Below are 17853 nucleotides of genomic sequence, written 5' to 3' on the forward strand. Positions count from 1 at the left end.
GATCTAATGGCTAGATTTCTTCAACAGTCTGAAGAAATTCACAGTTGCTGCAGCCTTTTTGCAAAAAAATTCCGCTGGTGCAGCTAAAAGAGACTTCCCCTTTTTCCCCGTCTGTGAATGAATGAATGAATAAAAAAAAAATCAAACATTAAGATATGCTATGGTGTGCTAGATACAGTAGTGAAAACAGGGAACTTGATGGAATCTAATATTGCAATTAAATAAAGTTATAAGTATAAAAGGGAGGTCAGCTACGACTGATACAGTTTTGGGCAAAATATTGTAAACTTTAATGACATGGTTTACCTCATAGGCAATCCTGTTTGGGAAAGAAAGGGGTTGTGTTCATATTGATTTCTTTAAGTAATAAAGTGAAGAAGTAAGGCTAATATTTGCAAGCAAGCATGCTTATGCTATTAAGTTAATGAAATGTACCTGTGATGAAAGAAGCAGTAAATAAAAAGAACTGAAACCAAATATTGTTTTTATAAGGACACCTGGTCTCAGAGTGGAAGAATCAGAAATGTAACTGTTTGGTTAATAATGCACAAATTCATCTCAGCCATTCATACCAAGGACCCACCAATGTTATTAAAGAGAACAGAAATGGAAGATTTATACAGCTTTCTGATCTGCTTGAGAACAAGAGTTCTTGAAGTGTCTTTGCCTTGTATAATGGACTATTAAACAAGTTTAAAGACCATCAAAGAATATAGACAGATTTTGTATAAATTTTATGAACTTTAAACTGGACATTTCAGCAACTAGCAGAGGACTGATGGAGAAACTGAAACTTGAACAAGCATAATTGCAAAGTTAGCCAAGGGATGCATCACAAAAAGGACCATGGAAAGTGACTTCCAGAGGAGCAAACCAGCCAGTGTTCAAGGTATGTCCTAAGATGGCTCTACCAACATTTATAGCCTAATTTGTCTTATACAGGCTGGTGTGACAAAAAGTGCTGCATAAAGAGACTGGAAAATTCCAGTCCAAGTTGCAGGAACTGAAAAGAACTGTCTTGTTCCCTGATTGGATGATGAAAGAGGCCAACTCTAATTTTGGTTGGACATTTCAAATCTTCAGTAGAAGTATAGGTCATGTTGTATGGATATTGATTTTAAAGACGTAGAGAGTTAGGGGTGTTTATGATTTTTTAATTATTTAATATTAAATAGGTTTGAAATTTTTTTTTTGCTTGTATGTGGTTATTTGGTGAATACTTAAAAGCATTTATTTAAATTAAAAGTTTATTGATTAAACATAAGAAAGAGCAAGTAATTAAGATGATCCAAAGGCCAGGGTGAAGTGGAACTGGGCAGTGTTGCTGGAGAGTGAAACCATTATCTATGACAGGTCTGTATCGGCGACAACTTTGGGGGCTTCCTGGCTGTCAGTACATGTGCTGAGGCAGAACAGTTACCATTGGTCTCGGAGCTGGCATTGAGATTGCTGTAAGCGGACCAGACCTGAAGTCACTGACACCATAGCAAATCCCAATATGGAAGCCAATGTGTGCACTATGTGTGACCGGCCTCAGAAGCTCAGCAGATTCTCTGCAGCTGCACAGGTTTCCAGGGTGGTTAGTACCAAAAGGGCCTTTGCCCCTCTATGAGCATGGGCTGTGCTGAGAAAGCAACCAGCCTCAACGGTCCCAGCACAGGAACCAGAATCAACAACTCTGGCCTGGTTGAGCCCCACGATGTGGTACCAGGGAGCGGTGGGCCGAAGGGTGCACTCTACCTTTGTTACAAGAGTGACTAGCCTCTATGGTTGAGGAGTCCCACAAAGAGAATTCTGACAATGTGGAAGTCATCCTCTTCTTTGGTTTCAGAGGCCAAGAGTGCCCCAAGAGCTTGTGCCTCTTTGAGGACTGCTCCAGTGAAGGGGATCTCCTCCTGTCTCTATCCATAGCTAAGAATGGAGAGGAATTCCCTTTAGCTGACTGAGGTGGTACTGATGCCAGGCAAAGAGTGGCTTCTACAAGGAGGTACCTAAAGTGTTCTGATTCCTACTTCTTATCTTGAAGCATCAGCAAATCACACACCTACTCCTGACACAACACTTATCCAAGCACTTCAGACAGCAAGAGTGAGGGTTGCTCATGGGTGTTGGTTTGACACACCCAGAGCAGGGCTTGAAGCCAGGGGAACCTGGCCCAGGCTTTCCTGGTACCAGGCAGAGCCCACAGTCCACTAACTACTAACAGTGGAGAATATGTTAAATGAGAGGGTGGGGGAAGAAAGAAGGTCCAAGGACTCAAAATGAGTACCACTACCTAACAAAAAGAATTAACTATAATGTCTTGTTTGCAGAACGAATGAGCTAATAGCACACACTGACCACCAATGGTAAGAAGGAACGAAGGTTTGGTGGGGCGGCTCTGCCCTTATGCCCTTGGCTCAAAGCATGAGGGATACCAGATCACAGGTGTGGTCACCACTATGAGTACTACTCGGGAAAACTCTCTGGCACTGGTGCACAAGACACACACACACATACTCCTAATGTAAAGGACATCTGCAATCACTCGAAGAATTTCAATATCAGTTATTTTGCCAATATTAGCCTTATTTAATTCCCATTAAAGTCAGGAGGGCTCTTTTCATTACTTTAATGGATATTGGATTGGCCCTATTTGATTTTAACTTTGCCTGCTGAACTTTTTCAGTGATATTTGGGGGAGAAGATTTACCATTAATAGTCAAAGGCTACGGATAAAACATTTATATTCAAGGTGTTTCAAAAACCCTATGGGCAATCACCTTGTCACAGATATACACTGCACCCACCCAGTTCCACTGCTAGATACAAAAGTGTATAGTGTACATTGTCCTGCAGTGAAATTAGCAGTTAAGAGGTTAAAATATGGCCTCAATGGCTTTAGTATTTGCTGTCTTAGCTTAGACAATCTTGCTCTCAATAATCATTTGGCTTTGCAGAGGTATCAGATTAACTGCAATCAAGTTGAAGATGATGAGGTGGAATCTGGCCACTTTCTTGTCTTTTCTCTGTCTTCCTCACCATACTGTAAGATTAGCAGAACGGTGTTTTTCACTGCGTATCTATTTGATAAGATTAAAAAGAGGATTAATGAAACAAGCTACTTCAGTTATAAGAAGGCAATTCTGCTGAAAACTGAAAAACTGACCCAATTTTTTTGCTTGGTCTCTTGCTTCCCTTTACATTATTACACAAGTACTCAGAACCTTATGTCTTCAGAATACAAGCACTCCTTTTATTACTACTTCCTTGTACTGGTAGAAACTGCTCTAGGTCATCCGTCTGGCATGTTAAAAACTGTATTTTCTCTTACCCCAAGCACCTCATTGCTCCAAGACTCATCATTTTAGCCCTAAAAATTGCTGGTGCTCTAAACTACAGTTTGCACTATGCTCCATAATTTTCCATACCTACTGGTTCTAGCCTATCTTAATGGAATAATACCTCCAGCACTGGGCTTTCCCCTGCTGTGCTGAATTGATACTTCTGAAAGGAGCTCCTGTGCTCAGCATGTGAAATGTTAGTTAAGACAGTGAGGGAGAAAAGTCTAGTGTCAGAGACAGAATACATTAAGATAGTATCACAAAGTGGGACTGGAAGAGATTAGTGGGAAGAGCTAAAATGTGAGAGAAGAGAAATGGAAAGGCAGAGAGGAGGTAGCAGATGAAAGGGGGCAAAGATGAGAACAAAGAGAGGAAGAGGATGGGGAACAGCAGATGAAAACAGAAGTGGAAAGGGAGGAAACAGAATAGCAGAGAAAGGAATGGAAACTTTGACGAGGAAAGACGGGAATATGGGAGTGAGTGGGAAAGGGGGAAAGACAGGAAGATAAAAAGATAAATGGCAGATGGGGAAAGAAGAGACAAATAAGTGATGTATGATAAATGGAGGGAAATAAAGTGATGGGACCAGAATAAAAAGGACAGGGAAAATGGAGGTGATAAGGGGAAGTGAGAGAGAGATGGCTAATGGGACAAAGAGAGATGCATCTGGGTATAGATGGGTATTTGTGTGGATGGCCATGACCAGGTGACATTTTTGTTCTGTCATTGTCTAATATAGGGCCTGCTCCTGGAAACACTTAGGGTATGTCTACACAGCATTTTGGAGCCCACAGGGGTGAGTCTCCCAGCCTGGGTCAACAGAGTTGGATAGTGGGGCTAGTTCTAGTGCTCTAAAAATACTTTGTACACAGTGCTCAGAAGTTGGGGCACATGCTGAAGCATAGGCTCTGAAGCCTAGGAAGGGGAGTGGGTACAGTAAAGAATTAAACACTAAGATAAAGTCTCTAACCTTCAAAGAACCTCAGGCCCCTTCTTTGTTGCCTTGGTAAGGGCCCTATCACCAGGCCTCAATCAGCAAGAGCTCCCGTGGTGCTCCTTCTCAGGAGCTCTGAGTGTAGGTTACTGTATCTCCACCCTGCCCGCCCCTGAGTTATTCTTTTTAAGCTCCTCCTCCAACCTGTGCAAGCTTTGCAGGTGCAGTGGGATGGGAATGCCTGGGTCCAGAGTATCTCTTTAACCCCTTCCCTTCCAGTGCATGGTTTGTACACCCCATCACAAGATGTAAAGGTGTACCTGCATAAATCAGATTGCAGGATCTGGGCCTTTAAAAGGATGTAGTAGTATTACAGTTGTGCTTAGGAGCCCTAGTCATGGTCCAGGACCGCACTGTGTTAGGCACTGTACAAACACAGAACAAAAGATGGTCCCTGCCCCAAGGACCTTACAGTCTAAGTAAGACAAAAGACAAGAAAAAGCAGTTTTATTATTGTGTTCTTTTATTTCCAGTTAAAATAAGGACATTGCTGAACAAAATGTATCCAGTTTCATAATGATGAAGTCTGTGATTTTAGCTACCTATAAGAGTTCCTCAGGGATAGAAAGCCCTAAAGCCCCCAAAACCCCTATACTGGAGCAATTTAGGTCTCCACAGATATAACAATTTGAAATACAAGTGCAATAAGGGCTGCATCCTGCTGTAAATGAAACATTTCCCAAGTCCTTCTCTGCTTTTCAATCTCTGTAATTTTTTCGTTAGATCAAGAGTTACTCATTTTTGTTGGCAGTAAAGAAATTCCAATTTGAACTGTCTTGTGTCTTCAATAGGCATTTTCCCAAAGTGCAGAAATAAAAATGTAAAACTTTGCTGTGTTTCATTACTTTTATTCTTTTGAACACTGCTTCTCTGAAAGCTCTGTGTGAAATTATTAGAAGACAGGTTTTGAAATGCTTGTGAAAGTAGATGCATATATGGGGCTCAAAGAGCCTTATTTAAAAAAGAAATTTGCCAGTTACCCAGATCTCTGGTTGGTTATGCCCATTCAAGGATACAGAATCCATCATTCGTATGATTATTTTTACATCTGAACTTTTTTTTATACTAGATAGACTTGAAACTTTCAGGGTCATTTGCCCAGCATGTAGTGGAATGTCCTGTGCTATAGATTCCAATTAGCAGGACCATGTTCAATGGTCTTGTACCACCAATGCTGTCTAACTGCTTTCCACTTGGCTTTATATGTTTCTTCTTTGTTGCAGCTGCAACCAGGTCTATCCACCCTTTGATGGAAAAATTTCAATTACCCCAGGGAGAAGCTTTTAGCTTTATTAAGCATTGAAGTCTATACATTTGTTCTTTAGTTGAAGAACAGTTCAAAAGAAGAGTTTCTGAGGAACTAATCTGATAAATTAGGATAAATCTTGTGGACTTTCACTGCTAATGTTTTTCTGTAATCTGAGCCTAAGAATCTGCCAACTCAATATACTGTTAAGCATTTCTTTAACACTTTTAGCCCCTGAGAGATGTTTCTTACACTTCTTTACAAGTAAATGGCTCTTTAGTGGTTGTGAGACTGCTGTGCTCTTGGCATAAAATTGATGTCACAGAAAACTGGATAGCTTAGGCACTATGTGACAGGATACAGAGCAGTTCATTAATTATGATCTAGCTTAGGAGGACACTGAGAGAAAATTGTCCCTATTGTTGGCCATGTGAATAAACTGGTGGTTTCAGTTCTTAGCTGACATGTGTCCATGTCACTGCAACTAATTTTGGTAATCTCAGAAGAGAAACAAAGGATTGGATACACATGGTGGCTGAACTACTTTCACATTGCGGAGGTGGGCCTGCTAGGACAGTGTGGTGGCGAAGTGACATGGAGGAAAGCGTGTACTACTGCTATATAAGCTATATCTCTCCTACAGATACAAAGAGAGCTTCCCTTTCTAATGCTGTCAATCTTGTACCTTCCTTCATCAGTGGGTTCGTTTATATAAATAAATGAGGCTGTCACTTATATTTTTTAGTGTTTGAAAATTCCACAAAAGTTGCATGTCAGTGATTTGAAATGGAATCCTTCATTATTGCCTCTATCTCGCAAATTAATTTATTACTGCATTTGAAGTCCTAAATGCCTCTTGAGAAAGCTGAACATATGCTCTAACAATCTACCCATAAAGAGCAAACATGAGAGTTAGAAATTTAAAGAAGATCATCTTTTAGTTGTATGAAAATCCTGTCATTCTTGCTTTACTGTTTTTAAGCTTCACATAATGCTGTCTCTCCCCTCCCTCTACTTACTTCCGTAGAGGTTCAGTTCTTCCTAACTCATCCTGTTCAAAGTGATGGGGGAAAACAGACTCATTCTGATGTACTGAGTAAAGGGCACAAGAACTAACTTCATTGTTAACATCATCAAATTAGTCAGAACAACACTAGTGTTCTTTAATGGAACATATACTGGGAGGGGTTCTCAAGAAAGAGTGTGGAGGAGAGACATATATAGCAGAGGATTTCTGAAGCACTCATTTTTGTATATATAGGTGATAACAGCTATCAGTTTCAAGCACAGGTGATAGAATTTACACAGCCAAATGCCATTTTGCCAGAAACAATACCCTTTTTAATTGGTCTGGTAACACACAGTGCTATACCCTAGATCATTACCCAGACTGTCCCAAGACATAAGACTACTATCACCACCACAACCAAAAAAGGACTTTGATGAAGTTCTCTGCTGTGCAGTGATCCAGCACAAGGCCTAATACCACTTAAAAGATACGTAGACATGCACTGTCCCTCTGATAGGTATGAATTTCACCCTCTATTAGTCATTAAACCCCCTCCAAAACAATAAATAAATGTAAAGTCGGAAAAGAAACCTAGAAGCTGTTTGATCTCTTTATCATCTACTTGGAAATAAACCAGTTCATGAAACCTAAAACAGAGGAGAAATAGCTGATGCTGCCACAACAAAGCATAAATGTTTTAAGGTGCTTCAAAAATAATGTCTATTTTGGTTTGGTTTCAGTTTACAAGCAACAAATTAGTAGATATAAAAATAATTCACATTTAAAATTATTAAAAAAATCCGGTCCCCACTGGATTTATAACAATATTAAACTACCGTGAATAACAATTTGGGAAAGAACTACCTGATAATATCCCTTCTGTAACACGGTAGCTGACCCTAAGAATGTGTAGGAATGCTCAGTTCTTTTGCTGAGTCACACTAGTCTCTGGTGCTAAAACCCTGTGTTATGGTACAAGGTAATTACTGCTGAGTCATGCTGGTAGATGCTGGTAGTTTAGGGAGCTTGGACATAGGAGATACTGTGGAGAATCCTAAAAGAGACAAGCCTGGGGAGGAAGCTTATGCTAAGGTTTATGCTGTCTTGCTTTTTGAATTTTTGAGGATGGGTTACGAATGCAGCCTATTAACAAGTCAAAAATAAAAGTTGCCCTCAGTACAAGACAGAGAAAATGTTGATTTGGTTCTTGTTCTAACTTGGGCACCTAAAGTTAGGCAGCTTAGTTGACATTCCTCAATAGAGCCTCCTAAATAAACATCCTAATTTTTGAAGGGGCCTTTTACCTGCAGCACCCTTTGAAATTAGCAGAAATTTTCAGAGGTGCTGAGCACCCCTGAAAATGAGATAATTTAGCCACCCAAATCTGAAACAATTAGCCATGGTCCCTGCGATCTAAATAGACAGCACAAATCAGACATGAAAAGCATTGGATGGGTTACTCATAGAGGGGCTTTGTTTTGTGTGCTATAATGGAGAAGTTACAGCATTTTTCTGACACAGCTTAGCATCTGTATGTTTCACAGAATTTCAGGAGGAATTTGAAAGAAGAGAGGATAGGCATATTGTATGTTGGGATGGAGAAGATGGAAAGGAGAGGTGAAGGTAATTGGCAGTGTTAGAAGAGGTAGGAAATAGGACCAGTGATGCAGTGTGCAGAGCCTTGCAGAAGAGGGGCTCTTTCCTTTTTTATAATTGGAGATATACCTATCTCCTAAAACTGGAAGGGACCCTGAAAAGTCATTGAGTCCAGCCCCCTGCCTTTGCTAACAGGACCAGGTACTGATTTTTGCCCAGATCCCTAAGTGGCCTCCTCAAGGATTGAACTCACAACCCTGGGTTCAGCAGGCTAATGCTCAAACCACTGAGCTATCCCTCCCCCCTTCACAAAAACTAAAGCCACAAGACTTATCTTGGGGGACGCAAGTGTCACAGGTAAATTAAATACTCACCTTAAAATCCAGTTAAGTAAGGTGTGCACTAAATTCCATGAGATTGATTATAGCTGAGTCTATAAGCTGCACTGTGGGTAAAACAAGGACTCCAGAAAGATCACCTTGTTAGGTCAGTAAGATCACTGTCACAGCCATGATTCCCCAGGTAAAGTTGGTAGTAGCCCTTGCCTCTGTGCCTGCTCCTGAACACTCTAGGAGCTCTGCAGCTGGAAAAGGCATTTATCTTTGCTCCCTTGGGCGGCTGCATTACAATCAGTTTTTAAATTACATGATCACAGGCGTCATCGGATTAAGATGTCAAGCTGACAGAGACACTATCCTTCACTAAAGCAAATCTTTATTCTGATGGAGCATAGATGCTATACCAGAATTTTTTCTCTAGCATAATGTGACATTGCACTCCATATGTTTTATGGAAATATGCTTATGACTGAGAATATGTAGTAACTGGAATATGCTTTATGCAAAAGGTCTCTTGTAAGGTAAGTTATAACCTACTGAATATATTCCTGCTATTTGTATGCATGTATCATTCTTGTATCTGAAGCTAGAAATATGAAGTATAACTCTGAGGTCTTATTGTAATTATGCAAAGTGTGGGCCATTAATGGTGGTTTAGAATCTTGATGGCTTCCATTGACTAGGACAGTTGGTTGTAAATGGTTTATTTACCTGCAAGCCTTCCTGTGTACCTGTGGGCCAACCCAGGAAGAATGGAGACTAGGGGTCTTACAGTGACATGTGACCATGTCACATGATAATGAAATCCATCTTAAATCTGGTACTTTTCCATTTAGAAGGAGGGGCGGGGACCCAGAGAGACAAAAGATTCCCACCTTGTGCCAAAGCTATAAAAGGGAGTGGAGCATGACAAAAGGGGCGGTCAGATATAAGAAAACCTCCACTTACCACCTGAGATGTCTGCTGGAACTAACAAGGACAGTGCAAGGGAAGGATTGGGCCCAAACTGGGAAGGAGTCTAGTCTGTGAAAGAAGCTTATTGGAACATCTTTTAGGATGAGATATTACCTGTAATCAGTTTCTTAACGTATTAGGCTTAGACTTGTGTGTTTTGTTTTATTTTGCTTGATGACTTACTTTGTTCTGTCTGTTATTACTTGAAACCACTTAAATCCTACTTTTTATACTTAATAAAACCACTTTTGTTTATTAATAAACCCAGAGTAAGTGATTTATACCTGGGGGAGCAAACAGCTGTGCATATCTCTCTATCAGTGTTTTAGAGGGTGAACAATTTATGAATTTACCCTGTATAAGCTTTGTTCAGAGTAAAAAGATTTATTTGGGGTTTGGAACTGGGTGTCTGGGTGCTGGAGATAGGTAACCTGCTGATCTGTTTTCAGTTAAGTCTGCAGCTTTAGGGGCGTGGACCAGACCCTGGGTCTGTTTTGCAGCAGGCTAGCGTGTCTGGCTCAACAAGACAGGGTTCTGGAAGTCCCAAGCTGGCAGGGAAAACAGGCTCAGAGGTAATTTCAGCACATCAGGTGACAGTCCCAAGAGGGTCTCTGTGACCGAACCCATCACACTCAGTGTTTTCACACCTCTGCCACATGCTCCTGCTGATGTGATATTAGATCATATTATCTGAGTAATAGTATCTGAATATGTAATTAAAGATTACATATCTATACTGTATAATCTTTACTTATAATTGCATATGCACCAAGGGAGAGTTAAGGTTGACTGCACAAACAGCACTCTTGGACTTTTGAATTCTTAACCACACAGCCTTAACATCCAATTACCATAATGGTGGTGGTGGTTGTTTTCAAATGGAATAGGTAAGCGTGAGATTTAACATCGCAAATATACAAGTGTTATTACAAACAAGTTCTTCAAGTAAATCCCATTGATTTCACTGGGCATTACTTGTGTCCTGGAGAAATCAAGGCCCCAAATAATCAGACATGTTCCTTTCCCCAAAACACTTTGTCTAACTGAGAAACAAATAAAACCTAGGGCAGTAACTCAGATGTAGGATGGCATGGGGAGAGCAGTATAGAACACTTGGGAAAAGTAGGTTTTAAAGAGGGATTTGAAGCATGGAAAAGAGGGCATGAGAATCCCATTTAGAGGTCACATACCTTGGTATTTATATGCCTTACCTGCTTTTACATGGGTATCTGCTCCTGTCAAGGTGACTTCACTTGCTCCTAGTGATGGTTTTGGGGCCAGTCAATGACTAACTTCACAAAGGAGGACTTCAAGGTGTTGGTGAACTGCCTTCTTCAGGGGCTAGTCTGGCGACCTGGTATGGGGGTTGCCCAGAAGGACAGACTATGAATGGAGGTGCCCAATGCTTTTTTTTAATTTATTTATTCCCCCCCGCCATACCAAGGAGAACCTGTGCATGCTCTGGACAGGCCTACTCTTCAGTGTCTACATCTGGCTTTGCTACATGTGAAAATCCTTGTTGGATGCCTAGCAATAAAGCAAAAATATTGAGTACACACCCCCAACAGTACACACAGCGGGCTTGCATACACTTAAATCACTCTTGATTGGGACTGTGTGCAGACACTGAATTTCCCTACATGGGACTGTGCCCTTAGCTGGCAGTAATTGCAGCCTATACTTACTGGAAGGGTGTGTTCTGAGAATGCCAACCCTATGTTCTCCAATCAGTACATATCCTCTGACAATATAGGGAAACCATGTGAGTTGACATCACTTGACCTTTATCTCCACCTCTCAAATTGAGAGCACAGCGGCCTTGTCACTGAGGTGGCAGTTGGAATGATTTTTATTCATGATTTAAAAAAAAAACAAAACACTTGTAATCTAAAGCTAATATCTTCTCTTCATTGACCTGGGACCATTCAGTCCAGAAAAAAAGAGCCCAAGAGCCCTTGTTGGATGGGAAACATGCAATAATCTTTAAATACATTATTTTCACAAATGAATACATGCCCTAATTACTCTTATTTCCGTCAGTTGTATAACTTCGATTTATCTTTGATACAGGGAGCAGCATGGCCCACAATGGGTAGGGCATAAGTATGAGTTCCCAGCTGTAGGGTCTTTATATTCTCTGAGCCTTGGTTTCCCTATCAATAAAACAGGGATAATACTTACTCATCTTTGTACAGTGCTTTGAGATCTTCTGACGACGAGCAGCCCTATAAGCGTTAAGATTTATTAGTAGTTCTGGAGTAACTTGCCTCTAATTTTACATTGGTATTTAACAATTCAATCTCCTTTTCCTACTGTTTTACTGGCAGCTGAAGATTTTGAAAAGTGAGTTGATGAATAATCCTCAGGTTTACCGTAAATATGCATTGTCTACATGGGGCCAGGTTAGGACTGGTTTTTTCATGGATGTTTTTGAGGGTAGGAGCAAAGAGCTTCCAACCTTTTTGTTGATCTTATACAAGAACCAGTCTTAACTGCAGTCTCTTCACTCAGAAGAGCACAGGCACTGCTTCTTCTGTGCCACCCATGTGGCATCTCAAAAGGAAAGAGGAGGCAGAGTCTCTCCCCCACCACAGCAGTCCACAAATCAGGTTGAATGCACTGGGATGGGACTAGTGCACCATGCTGTGTACAGGGGAAGCTTGGGGTGGTGGGCACAATCCCCTCCCCAAGCTCCAGCTAGGACAAAGCAGCTTTGCTCCCCTTCTTGGGATTGTGCCTTAAAAGGACAAGCTAGCCAATTCTGTGCATCCTCAGCATGAAATATGTGAAAAATAACCTAACAGCCAAGACCACCTTTTCCTTTACATTTCCAGGAGGGCCTGATCCAATACCCACTGATGTCAATGTGAGTCTTGCCACTGAAAGCAAAGGGCTTTGGATCAGCTCCCAAATGAATATCTCACTCTTATCCATCTGATTGCTCTAGATCCTGAGCTATAAATCTTTGGGGAGGGAGAAAGCAGGAAGAGTTTACAATGAAAAAACAGTGACCAATTCATAACAATACCAGTGCCAATGGACATTAGGATTTCTATCATTATAGCAATTAAATGTTACGATGCACCAAATTCCATTGTTCACTCAGCTTCACTCGGTATCTGAAAATATTGTTTGTTTAGTAACTCTGCCTTTAAATTTTTGCAATTCTTCTCTATAACTTAAACCTGCTGAAAATGTGAGCATAGCATGAACACGGATGAAGAAATATCATCAGGAGCTGTTCTATATGTTGTTCCACTGCTGCCATCTAGAGTATAAAAGTAGTACAGTAGCAAGAAACTGTCAAATACATTTAATTAATGCCTGTTTGTATTAAACAGTGAACACATATAATAATATTCATTACTTTTTAAATATTTTGTTCCACTGCTGCCACCTAGAGATATAAAGTAGTACAGTATTCATCCAACTATACATATTTTAATTAATGGTTATTTGTATTAACTGTGGGTGATAACTTACCTTTCTAATGTTTTTCCCCATTGCCTGTGGCAATCTTTGTCCTCAATGGCAGTTTTACCTGAGTAAGGGAAGCAGAATTTGACTTTAAAAGAATGTAACAAATCAATTAAGTCAAATATTTAATTCGCCTTTTTATTTAAAAAATAGACTAGACTTACAGAAAAACATATGACTTTGCAAAATGCTTCTATGGCACACACACAATTGTATGTATGCCTAAGGGACTGTAAAGAGATTAATGAATACAATTAGAACAAGAAAAGAAGTACATCAGTATTAAATGAGTGTGATAATTAAAGGAATCTTCAACAACTCATGTATGTGACTTACTACTGTATTTGAAAGTGCAAAGGAGTTCCCCTTTGATGCCTTGAGGATAGCTGAATGACCATCAGAAGGAATTGTAGCTATCCTTGTTCTTCTGGCATATTTAATTTTCAAAAAACTTTTAGTGACTGAGCTAGAAGGCCAGACTCCTCAAAGATGGAAGAGCACCCAGTTTACTACCTGCATTGTTCCTTCCTCCTTTGGAGCCAGTGTCTTTTGCTGACGTAATCACTCTAATAATCACTTTCCTTGTGGCCCCTCTGCAACTTTACTGTGAAGGTTAGCACATTCCATACCCTTGCTCAACAATTCTGTTGCAATGCCTCACATCTCAGAAATTTCATGCGAGGATCTTTTTGATTCCTTCGTCTAATGGCAGGTTTGATTGAAAAAACAAACTAACCCATTTTTTCTGAATTTTGACCACATGATGTTTTCAAGGAGACTATCGCTGGCTTCTGGAAATCAACAAGAATCCACCCACACCTCTGTTGTTTTCATCACATACTCCGATGTACATACCCATCACCTTCCTATAAAATAAGACTCACCTATCTGCAAAGTAATGTTACTTTCAAAACTCCTCTCTAGCTTCTCCATACTTAGACATGGCTGTTATCACAATGGCCTTGGCTGAGTAACATTAACTGGACAATACAATGCGACTTCCTATTGTTTCCGAATACTTCACAGTAGGAAGACAATTGTGGGCAGCATTTAGTATAAGGAAGGTAATAATGATTTGTTCTAAGAGACTATATGGGAAAAAACACTCCTATTTGATTTAGAAGGCTATAAGCAACCATGGTAATAGAGGTTTGACACACAGAAATGTTAGTAACAGACTGTTGCTCAAATCCCAGCCCCTGTCACACATGGCTCAGGCTAAAAAAGTTGTTACCCACTCACTTGAAAGGGGTTAGTATCCACTTACTCCAAGACTTACTGTAACATCTTCCCCTGTACTGTCAGTAGCATCTTCAATATCTTTGTAAGTTTTATTTAGATTAGGGCTGTTGATTAATTGCAGTTAACTCACACGATTAACTCAAAAAAATTATTTGTGATTAGAAAATGTAATCGTGATTAATCGCACAGTTAAACAATAGAATACCAATTGACATTTATTACATATTTTTGGATGTTTTTCTACATTTTCCAATATATTGATTTCTATTACAACACAGAATACAAAAGGTCCAGTGCTCACTTTATATTATTATTTTTTATTACAAATATTTGCACTGTAAAAATGATAAACAAAATATACAGTATTTTTCAAGTATCAGAGAGGTAGCGTGTTAGTCTGGATCTGTAAAAAGCAGCAAAGAGTCCTGTGGCACCTTATAGACTAACAGATGTATTGGAGCATGAGCTTTCGTGGGTGAATACCCACTTCATCAGACGCATGTAATGGACATTTCCAGAGGCAGGTGTAATTATGCAGGCCAGAATCAGTCTCGAGATAATGAGGTTAGTTCAATCAGGGAGGATAAGGCCCTCTTCTAGCAGTTGAGGTGTGAACACCATAGGAGGAGAAACTGCTTTTGTAGTTGGCTAGCCAGTCACAGACTGCAAATGTAAACAAACTTGTTTGTCTGAGTGATTGGCTGAAGTAGGACTGAGTGGACTTGTAGGCTGTAAAGTTTTACATTGTTTTACTTTTGAATGCAGTTATTTTTTGTACATAATTGTACATTTGTTAGTGCAACTCTCATGATAAAGAGATTGTACTACAATACTTAGTATTTTTCAATTCACCTAATACATTTCTTTTGTTTTTTACAGTGCAAATATTTGTAATAAAAAATAAATATAAAGTGAGCACTGTACACTTTGTATTCTGTCAAGTATCAGAGGGGCAGCCGTGTTAGTCTGGATCTGTAAAAGCAGCAAAGAGTCCTGTGGCACCTTATAGACCAGCAGATGTATTGGAGCATGAGCTTTCGTGGGTGAATATCCACTTCGTCGGTTGCATCCGACGAAGTGGGTATTCACCCATGAAAGCTCATGCTCCAATATGTCTGTTAGTCTATAAGGTGCCACAGGACTCTTTGCTGCTTTTGTATTCTGTGTTGTAATTGAAATGAATATATCCGAAAATGTAGAAAACATCTAAAAATATTTAAATAAACGGTATTCTATTACTGTTTAATCATGATTAATCGCGACTAATTTTTTTAATCACTTGCCAGCCCTAATTTAGATGTCATCTGTCCCTCCTGTACAACCGTTGAATGACTTTGGTGAAGGCAGAATAGCTTCTTCTTTTTTTTTTTTTAACTAATCCTTTTGACTATGAGACTAAGGGCTTGTTATGCCATGCTTCAATTGATATTTCAAAGAGAATTCAAAAAATGAGGCAGCTGTGACTGGTGAGCCATTATTGGAATCTGATCTGGAATCTCTCACCATAGGCAAATTGTTTTTCAATATATTGTGTAACAGCTCAGGTTTTAAACACACAGTACTAATTAACACTGGACAAAATTTTTCTGATGAAAAAGATGTTTTTCATCAAAATAAGTGTTATTGAAAAGAAGGATTGTGCATAAAAATCATTTTTGGTGATATTTTGTTTTCTATAATATTTTCAAAACAAAATGTAAGGGGAAAAATGCTCGATTCACATTTTTCATTTTGAAAGTGTGCATGTTGTCTCCGCTTAGCCTGTTTTCCAACTATTAAAAGTTAGAACACCATGAGAAAAAAACCACTTTCCCTGACCATTACTTTTGCCAGTTGGAAAACAGGAAAAAAGTGTAGCATGTTATTTCTCAGAGTGAAAACAACACTGCCACTTATAAATGAAATCTCTCTCTCTCTCTCTCATATAAGAACAGGCATATTGGGTCAAACTAATGGTCCCAGTATCCTGTCTTCCAACAGTGGTGAATGCCAGGTGATTCAGGGTATGTCTACACTACAAGACTATTTCGAATCAACTTAAGTCGAATTTGTGGAATCGACCTTATGAAGTCGAATTTGTGTATCCACACTAAATACACTAATTCAACTGTGTGAGTCCACAGTAACGGGGCCAGCGTTGAATTTGGAAGCGGTGCACTGTGGGAAGCTATCCCACAGTTCCCGCACTCCCCGCTGCCCATTGGAATTCTGGGATTTCCCACCAATGCATGCTGGGGGGAAAAATGTGTCGAGGGTGGTTTTGGGTAACTGTCATCATTGAACCGTCAATCACGCCCTCCCTCCCTCCCCGAAAGCGCCTGCAGGCAATCTGTTCGTGCACTTTTCTGCTCAGTGACAGCGCGGGCGCCACAGCACTGCGAGCACGGAGCTCGCTGCAGTTATGGCCGTTGTCAACTCCTTGCACCTTATCGTCCACCTCTTCCACAGTCAGCTGCTGAGAAATAGGGCTACTTTTCAATGGTGCTGCGAGCACTGGTGGACCATGGGGGACGTTTTACCAACATCAACGTCGGGTGGCCAGACAAAGTTCATGACGCGCGTGTTTTCAGGAACTCTGGTCTGTTTAGATGCCTGCAGGAAGGTAGTTTCTTCCCGGACCACAAAATAACTCTTGGGGATGTGCAGATGCCTACAGTGATCCTCGGGGACCCAGCCTACCCGCTAATGCCCTGCCTCGTGAAGCCCTATGCAGGCGCCTTGCACAGCGACAAGGAACTCTTCAAGTACCAGCGAGCAGCGAGCAGCGTGACCTGTGACTGTTCAGTTTCTTTACAGAGAAGCTGAACCTGCCCCTGTTTCTTTACCAAGTTACTGTTGACTAGCATCTGCAGTTACATACCCTGTCCACCCCGCTTCCCCCACTTCCAACACACATTTAAAAATAAAATACATGTTCCACTGTAACTTTACAAAGGTTTCTTTATTGATGACTTTGCATTAAAGGGTTGAAACTGGGACGCGGACTGTGCTGGGTAGGGTGTGCGGTGATGTAAAGACCACCTCTAAACTCGAGGAATGACAGGCTCCTGCTCCCAGAGCGGTCTGCAGTGCCGGACTGGTTGTTTCAACGGAGCCTGCCATCCCTCCTTTTTGGGACTCTGTGTGCGGGGGCTATGTGGCCTTGTGGCGGGGGAGGGCGGATACAGATTCCTCTGCTGTGTGGCTCTGTGGTCCAGGACAGGGACCGTTGCATGAGATCTGTAACCCCCCGCCCCCGCTACAAAGTCACGTACCCCCCCCACCCACACAGAACCTGCAAACCACCTCCCATACCGACCAGGGTGCCTACTGACTGCACTGTGTGTGTGACCTGCTGCTGATCCTGGCCCCGTCTCTGTACCCTGCTAAAGGTGACTGTCCTATGCAATACCCTACCCCCTTCCCCACCCCCCCACCCACCCACCCACCCCTTCAAATGCAGCGTTGTGTAAAAAAGCATGACGGAAACAGTAATTAACAGCAAAGTATTTTTAATAATTAACCAGACAGTCAGGGGATGAAACTGGGATTGGGGCTAGGGTGAGTCAGGAAGGGAAGGAATTCTCAAAAATTAGGGTATGAGAGCTTTTGGGTACTTGAGCACTCTGCTGGGGTGCAGTGACAGTTTTCACGGCCCCTGGCGCCACTCCTTCTGGTTACTTTGGGTGACAGGA

At 40.9% G+C, this 17853-nt stretch overlaps 1 long non-coding RNA gene across 5 annotated transcripts in view; it reads right to left on the reverse strand.

Moving 5' to 3' along the window:
* Window positions 1-266: 266 nt before the first annotated feature.
* The window catches only part of LOC120371941, an 86658-nt gene continuing 69071 nt past the window's right edge, over window positions 267-17853 (reverse strand). For 4 of the 5 annotated variants that reach the window (XR_005584660.1, XR_005584658.1, XR_005584661.1 and 1 more), the window contains 4 exons: window positions 12944-13001; window positions 11642-11685; window positions 10672-10814; window positions 267-3062 (listed from right to left, as the gene is read on the reverse strand). This is a non-coding gene — a long non-coding RNA (uncharacterized LOC120371941). Of the gene's footprint in view, window positions 3063-10671; window positions 10815-11641; window positions 11686-12943; window positions 13002-13101; window positions 13125-17853 lie in introns of those variants that run through there. The other variant, XR_005584662.1, reaches the window with a different exon arrangement.

Source organism: Mauremys reevesii, linkage group 9 (assembly GCF_016161935.1).
Source record: "Mauremys reevesii isolate NIE-2019 linkage group 9, ASM1616193v1, whole genome shotgun sequence".
NCBI classification, from domain to species: domain Eukaryota; kingdom Metazoa; phylum Chordata; order Testudines; family Geoemydidae; genus Mauremys; species Mauremys reevesii.